We start from the raw sequence: 8,038 nt of genomic DNA on the forward strand, positions 1-8,038 counted from the left end.
TTGGCGCCTCATTCCTCTGGCTCTAAGCCTGGAGTAGGAAAGAAGAAAGCACCGAACCCTGTTGCAGCGAAGAAGAAGAAGAAGAAGAAGAAGAAGAAGAAGAAGAAGAAGAAGAAGAAGAAGAAGAAGAAGAAGAAGAAGAAGAAGAAGAAGAAGAAGAAGCCTACTGGAAAGTGCTTCAACTGTGGAGAGAAAGGTCATTGGAAGCCAGACTGTCCTAAAAATGGCAAGGCTACAGGTATGCACCAAGCTCTAGTGGTCGAGTCATGTTTGGCTTCGACATCTACTCATACTTGGGTTATTGACACTAGAGCTACTGATCATATTTGTTTTGATCCTGACTTAATGTAGGTGACAAGACGGTTACATGATCGTGAGATCAAGGTCCAGCTGGGCGACGCTACCAAAGTGGTGGCAGTTGCAGTGGGAGACGTTTATTTACATTTTAGTAGTGATAGATTTTTGATTTTGAATAATGTTTTGTTGATACCTTCTTTTAGAAGAAATTTAATTTCAGTTTCTAAATTGGTTTTTGATGGATATTCGATTTCTTTTAATGACAATTGCGTTATCAAGAAAGATGGTTCTTATATCTGTCTTGGTATCATGGAAAACAATCTGTAAACAATCACTTCTACACAGTTTAACAAACGTAAATCAGAACTCAATACAACATTGAAAATTTCAAAGAAAAGAAAAGAACCTTCAAGCTCAATGAACGAAAAGTATTTATGGCACCTTAGACTTGGTCATGCCAACGAAATGAGGATTCATTCTCTAGTGGATCAAGACCTTATTAAAGGTCTAGAGAAACAGTCGTTTACAATGTGCGAATCATGTTTAGAAGGCAAGATGACTAAGAGACCTTTTAGGGCAAAAGGTAATAGGGCTAAGGAAGTACTCGAGCTAGTTCATACTGATGTGTGTGGACCGATGTCAACCGAGGCAAGGGGTGGTTTTCGATACTTCATCACCTTTATTGACGACTTCTCGAAAATTGGATACGTCTATTTGATGCGCTAGAAGTCTGAATCTTTTGACAATTTCAATGAGTTTAAGGCTTATGTAGAAACGTATCATGGTAAGAGTATCAAGAGCCTGCGATCTGATCGCGGAGGCGAATACCTTAGTGCCGAGTTTTTGGACTACTTATCAGTGTCGGGAATTTAATCTCAATTGACTGCGCCGGGCACGCCCCAGCAGAATGGCGTAGCTGAAAGAAGGAATAGTACCTTTTTTAACATGGTCCGATCGATGATGAGTTATGCACGGTTACCAATTTGGTTTTGAGGATATGCATTGCTTTCCGCGAGTCATATATTAGACAATTTACCTTCAAAGTCAGTTCCTACTACCCCATATGAGCTGTGGACTAGGCGCAAGCCTAATCTAGAACATCTCAAGGTATGGGGGTGTCCGGCTCATGTATTGGAAAATGATCCAACTAAGCTGGAATCTAGGACGGAGGTATGTTTGTTTATAGGTTACCGTAGAGGATCGAAAGCTTATGAATTCTATAGTCTCCTAGATAAGAAAGTCATTGTGAGCACTCATTACACATTCTTAGAGGAAGACTTTGTAATGAATCATAAACTCAGCAGTGAAGTGGCTCTTGATGAGCTAACTTTTGTCACAAGTTCCATTAACCAAGAACAAGTACCTAGTGTACAAACAATTCCTGAAATTTCAACTTCTACTCGTAGTGTTGTAGTGCCGCGTCGCAGTGGGAGGGTCTCACATGATCCCGAACGATACATTGGTTTGGTAGAATCTATGGATCACTCCTCGGACAGCAATGTACTTTATCCCTGGAATCTTGCAGAGGCGCAGGCGGATGTCGATCATTGCGAATGGGTGAAAGCAATAAATTCAGAACTACAATTAATGATAGACAAAGACGTCTATTCCTACCCAAAGTTTGTACTGCTAATTTGGAGCAAATGGATATACAAACGTAAACGTGGACCCGATGGATGAGTTAAAGTCTTTAAGGCAAGACTAGTCGCTAAGGGGTATACCCAAAGGGAAGGAGTCGACTACGATGAGACTTTCTCCCTAGTAGCCATGCTCAAATCGATCCGTATACTTTTGTCTATTGCAACTTACATGGATTGGGATGTATGGCAGATGGACGTTAAGACTGCGTTCTTGAACGGTAGTCTTGAGGAGACCATCTACATGGAACAATCCGAAGGATACGTCGTAAAGGGCAAGGAACACATGGTTTGGAAGCTTAAGAAGGCCATTTATGGTCTCAAGCAAGCATCTAGACCATGGAACCATTGTTTTGATCAAACTGTTCATAAGTTTGTATTCGAAAAGTGCCCAAATGAAAGCTGCATGTATAAGAAGGTTAAAAAGGGAAATGTTGTGTTCTTAGTTTTATATGTAGATGAAAACAATAAAAAGATGTTGTCGTCAGTACAAAATTGGTTGTCAAACCAGTTCGAAATGAAAGATATGGGAGATACAGGACACATTCTCGGTATCAAGGTTCTTCGGAACCGTCCAAAGAGAACATTGTGCTTATCCCAAGAATCTTACATCGATACAGTACTTGGACGCTTTAGCATGCAAGATGCCAAGAAAGGTTTCTTACCTTTTAAACATGACATCTATTTATCTCAAGAGATGTGTCCAAAGACACCATCTGAGATAGAAGAGATGAGAAGGATACCATATGCTTCGGCAGTTGGTAGTCTCATGTATGCTATGCTTTGTACAAGACCTGATATTTGCTTTGATGTTGGCATGGTGGCAAGATATCAGTCGAATCCGGGCCAAAGACAATGGACTGCCGTGAAGAACATACTCAATTACCTTAATCGAACTAAGGACTATGTTCTAGTTTACAATGCAGCCGAGCTCTGTCCTTTGGGATATACTGATTCAGATTTTCAAGCTGATCAGGACTCGAGAAAATCTACTTCTAGTTATGTGTTTACCTTAGGAGGTGGTGCCGTAATTTGGAAGAGTGTAAAGCAAAAATACATTGCGGACTCTACGATGGAAGCCGAATATGTGGCCGCTTCGGAGGCTGCAAAGGAGGTTGTATGGCTTAAGAACTTCTTTTTGGACTTAGGTGTGGTTACGAATCTGCCCAAGAGCATCACCATTAATTGTGACAATTCTAGTGCTGTGGCAAACTCGAAAGAACCACGGGCTCACAAAGCGAACAAGCACATAGAGAGGAAGTATCATATCATTAGAGATATAGTGCAGAGAGGAGACATACAAGTGGTCAAGATTGCGTCAGAGAACAACCTGGCAGATCCTTTCACGAAGGCTTTAGCGGTCAAGCCGTTTGAGAGCCATGTTGAAGAAATGGAAGTTCGACTCATACAAGACATCAATCCGCTTTTAGTATAAGTGGGAGAATTAGACGTTAGCACAATTTGTTTTGTATACTCGAAAGTGTTTTGAGTATAAGTGGGAGATTGTTAGAGTTTGTATACTAGAAATCACCATTCGAGTGATTGAATACTGTAAAACTCTTATTTTATTTTCCAAGGAATAAAATAGATTATTTTTGTCATAATGTTGTTATGTTTTACATTTAATGGATGTTTATTGCATGTTTAAATGTATAAGTAACTTAACAAAGTCTAAGTCTTTGTTTTAGTAGACCGGTTGTGGGCGACGTCCACTTTAAGGTAACACGGTCAGTTCTAAACAAAGAAAAAGGAGAATTTCACAACCTAGATGGAATTAGACTACCCATCGTGAAAGGTTGCAATGTTAGTCCGCATATTTCTAAGCCTTACTGAAATAAGATGACATTGATGTGGTAAAGTATTGAACGGATCTAACAGCAAAATGAGTCTTTATGCTATCTACTGAAAGATGAGGTCTTGATAAATGTTTATTTCTTAATTAATGTATGTTAGCACTGAGCATACGGTATTGATTATGCACTGCTTTGACTTATCAAATGGTGCGGGTTTTTCGCAACTCAATAATCCTGATATATTTGGTAGTGGTGATTAATATCTTGCGATGCTAGGATTGCTATTATGTTGAATCGTGCGCGAGGTGAGTCTCGTTTGATAATGTCCTCAAGAGGAGCGCGAAACAAGGTTTTATAATTCGGAACCTAGCTAGTTGGAGTTTGATTACTCTATGAATAATAAATTAGTGTTTCATGCTAAGTCCACTCTTGGAATTAATAAGAATTTAATTAATTAAGTCCATAGCAGACATTAATTAATTAATGGACATTTATATCTTAAGCGCGGGAAATGAAAGTTAAAATGGAAACCCGGATTACTTGTACTTTAGGATTTGGATGGGGAGAGTTCAATATTACTTCTGTAGTGGCTGCTCGTAATATTCCAATTAAAGCTGGTATTAAATTGTGGGTTCAATTTAATTAGTAAAAAGCAAATTGGAAGAGCTCATATCCAAAACCTTCCATAGATCCAAAATACACTTTAATTTTACTCCAAAATTTTCGTCGACTCTAACACAGAGTAGGGGACGATTTTTTTTCTCTCCAGCTCTCCTCCGAGAGATCGATTTTTCTGTCCCATTTATTCAAGTCCTAGTATTTTGATAAGATCAGCCCACACTGAATCGAGATACAGTTCGGGAACCAGTCAAGAGATCCGTGGTCTAGTACTCAACGCCTCACGTGGAGAAGTCCCTAGCCATCGTCGATTCTTTGGAGAATCAACAAGGTATTATTCCTACTCCGTAGAAAAACATATTTTAGGTTTCAATTATACCTAAAGCATGTTTAATTCAAGTTATGAGCATGATACATGTGATAATTACGCGAATAGAATTTGTATAAATAATCTGCTAAATAGATCTGATTATTATGTGATTTATTTTGATGCACGCTTCCGCCGCCAACCTCTTCAAGTAGGTCAAATTTTTGCGCCACACTTCCCAGCGGGCCGCTGCACGTTGTTCGGCGATCGCTGCAATGTGTTTCGTAGCTTCTGCCTCTTGATCAGCGGTCACTGCACTTTGTTTCAACAGTCGCTGGCAATCATCCCATAGCTACTGGATCTTCCAGAGCGGTCGCTGGGCGTGTTCTTCTTTTTCAGCTCAACTTTTCCGAAGCGGACCGCTATCTGTTCAACAGTCGTTGGCGGCCAGCGGTCGCTGACTGAGTTGCAGCGGACCGCTGGGCCTCTTGAATGCTCCAGATTTCGAACTTCGACTTTTAGCTATCTTTTTAGGCTCTAATTTGCACATTTCTCACAAAACACGTCAAAATACCAAAATAGATAAAAATATGCAATTTATGGACATGTAATGCAACTTTGACACTCAAAACAGACCAAATAATGGCCTTAAAATAGTGCAAAATCCGAGCGTATCAGTATTCAAGAGAAGATCAAGACTACAAGATTAAACATTTGGGTTATATTGCTTTAGTTTTCATGTTTTCTATGCTTTCTTTACAAACTATATTTTTAGCCTATTCAATCATGTGTAACTAAACTCATAGAATTTTGGGGATGTGTTAGTAACTACTTTGGTTTATACAATTCTTATTTATTTAATATCTGTTTTGTTCATTACTTTGCTTATATTCTAAGTGTTGGATAATTGCTTCATGTTTGAGTGACACATTCTATGATGATCTATTGACTTGCAACATAATCGTGAGAGGAGGTTTGCGAGTTAGAAGAGCTTTGTTGACATTACAATTAGCTTCCCTTAAAACGGCACTGTTAATTGAGAGCGAGAACATTAGGAGTCTTAGGAGCTTTTAGGAGTTACAAATCTAGGATTAACGCCCCTAGTGTATGTAATCTACTTTGTGTCGCATGGACAATAATTATGTGACTCGTTCTAGTAAAGTATGAACTGTGCTAAAATGTTGTAGTTGGAACTTGTATAAACCATAACTGTTAAAGCACATCCCTAGAATTTCCTTATCTCATCTGATTTATCTCTGCTTTTTTATCTGTATCTGTTTACTTGCTTTCGTTGTTTTTACAAATTTACTTTCAAAATCCAAATAACCTTTGTTTTCCCAAATAGTAGAAGAAGCCTAGTAGAAGATAAACAGTTTGTCATCGTTTTCTCTATGTTTGATATCCGGTACTGACCATTAGCTATACTATATATACTTTGTATACTTGCAGGTTTATTTAGTGCTAATAAAAAGTGCATCAGTCTCCACTAGCTCCACCTTGTAGCCATGATATCAAGGGCGAGTTGTTAGATGACCTGTCCCCGCCAGGTGTGATCTCTCCGCCGTGCGTCACCAATGTCAGTGGAGAAGAAGAAGCAGGGACGGAACCAGAAATACAAATTAGCCGGTACTGAAATTTAATAAAATAATAATAATAATTTTAAATATTTATAATAATAATAAAAAAATAATATTGAAGAAGTAATTTATACTCCATCCGTCCCGCATTACTCGCACCTTTCCTTTTGGGCACAGAGATTAAGGAATGAGTGATAGACAAAGTCAACAATTACGGTTGTAGGTATAAATTGTTACTAAAAATGGAAAGAGTGCAAATAACTTGGGACGCCCAGAAAGGAAATAAGTGCAGGTAGTGCGGGACGGAGGGAGTAATATATAGAGAGAGAAAGAGAGGTGTAACCAATTTATTTAATTTCAGTCGTTGTTCCCTTCTATTTTTAAAAATTAAATAAAACTAAAAATTAAAATATGATATCAAATTTAAAAATTAATATTGATTGAAATCTGAAAACAAGCATGTAGAGAAAAAAAATATTAAGTTAAATGAGGAAATATATCAAAATACATTTATGAAAAAAGGTATTATAATTAAAACTAATTTAAATTATTGTAATTTTGTTATTTCTCATTTAATTTGATTTTTTATATTTCATATAAGTTATTTTATATGTATATAAAATATATACTTCTTTTGTAAAACATTTTATAAATACACAAGAAAACACAATTTAATAATAATATTGATTCTATTCCTGCGAAACTGCTCGAATAATACTGAATCGGGTTAAAAGTGGATCGTAAAGTTTTTGTATACAAGCAAGATTCAATTCCTGGTCGAAACATGTTTTTTCAGTATACTAAGGAATATTACATAAAACCCAAAAATTTGTGATGTGGTTGACTTTCAAAAAAAAATCAGAAATTGTCGATGATATTAGCGGTTATTACTCCTTATTCGTATAATGTCATTTTAACTATAAGAATACTAAATTCATAATTGTATAAAACTACCAAACTCAATATATCAAAATCAAAAGAAAATCTAATAAATTTTTTTAAAGCAGAGAGAATATTCAATTAATAAACATGTTCTTAAAATGCTCCAAAGGTAAGTTCCCCCCCAACCCTCCACACACTCACAAATACGTACACTTAAAATATAGCACTCCTTTATAATGATATTTCATAGGCGTAGGCAATATTAAAATACAGCATCCCTTAAATAAGTCAAACTGTAAATTCCATGTGAAATCAGATACATGCGTCATTGTTTAAGACTTTAATCTCATAAGTTCGTACTAGCATTTATGTTATTTTTATAAATCGCTCCAAAATCTGGGCATTAAATAAAACAACAACAATAATAATAATACTCCTAATAAAATATAGCACTCCTTTATAATGATATTTTATAGGCGTAGGCAATATTAAAATACAGCCCCCCTTAAATAAGTCAAACTGTAAATTTCATGTGAATCAGATACATGCGTCATTGTTTAAGACTTTAACCTCATAAGTTCATACTAGCATTTATGTTATTTTTATAAATCGCTCAAAAATTCGGGTTAAATACAATAATAATAATAATAATAATAATAATAATAATAATAATAATAATAATAATAATAATAATAATAATAATAATAATAATAATAATAATAATACCTATAGTTATAGTAGTGATTTCCAAATAATGTACCATTTCAAACATTTTTTTCTTAAATAATTGCAATTAAGACAATCACAACAAATTTAATACTACTTCCAATTATATCGATCGGTAAAAGTGTCATTTTAATGTTGTTACATAGTGACACAAACATGATACATGTGCCACGGTAATTCTATGTTGCATAACCATTCCTA

This window comes from Salvia splendens, chromosome 12, assembly GCF_004379255.2.
Source record: "Salvia splendens isolate huo1 chromosome 12, SspV2, whole genome shotgun sequence".
Taxonomy (NCBI): domain Eukaryota; kingdom Viridiplantae; phylum Streptophyta; class Magnoliopsida; order Lamiales; family Lamiaceae; genus Salvia; species Salvia splendens.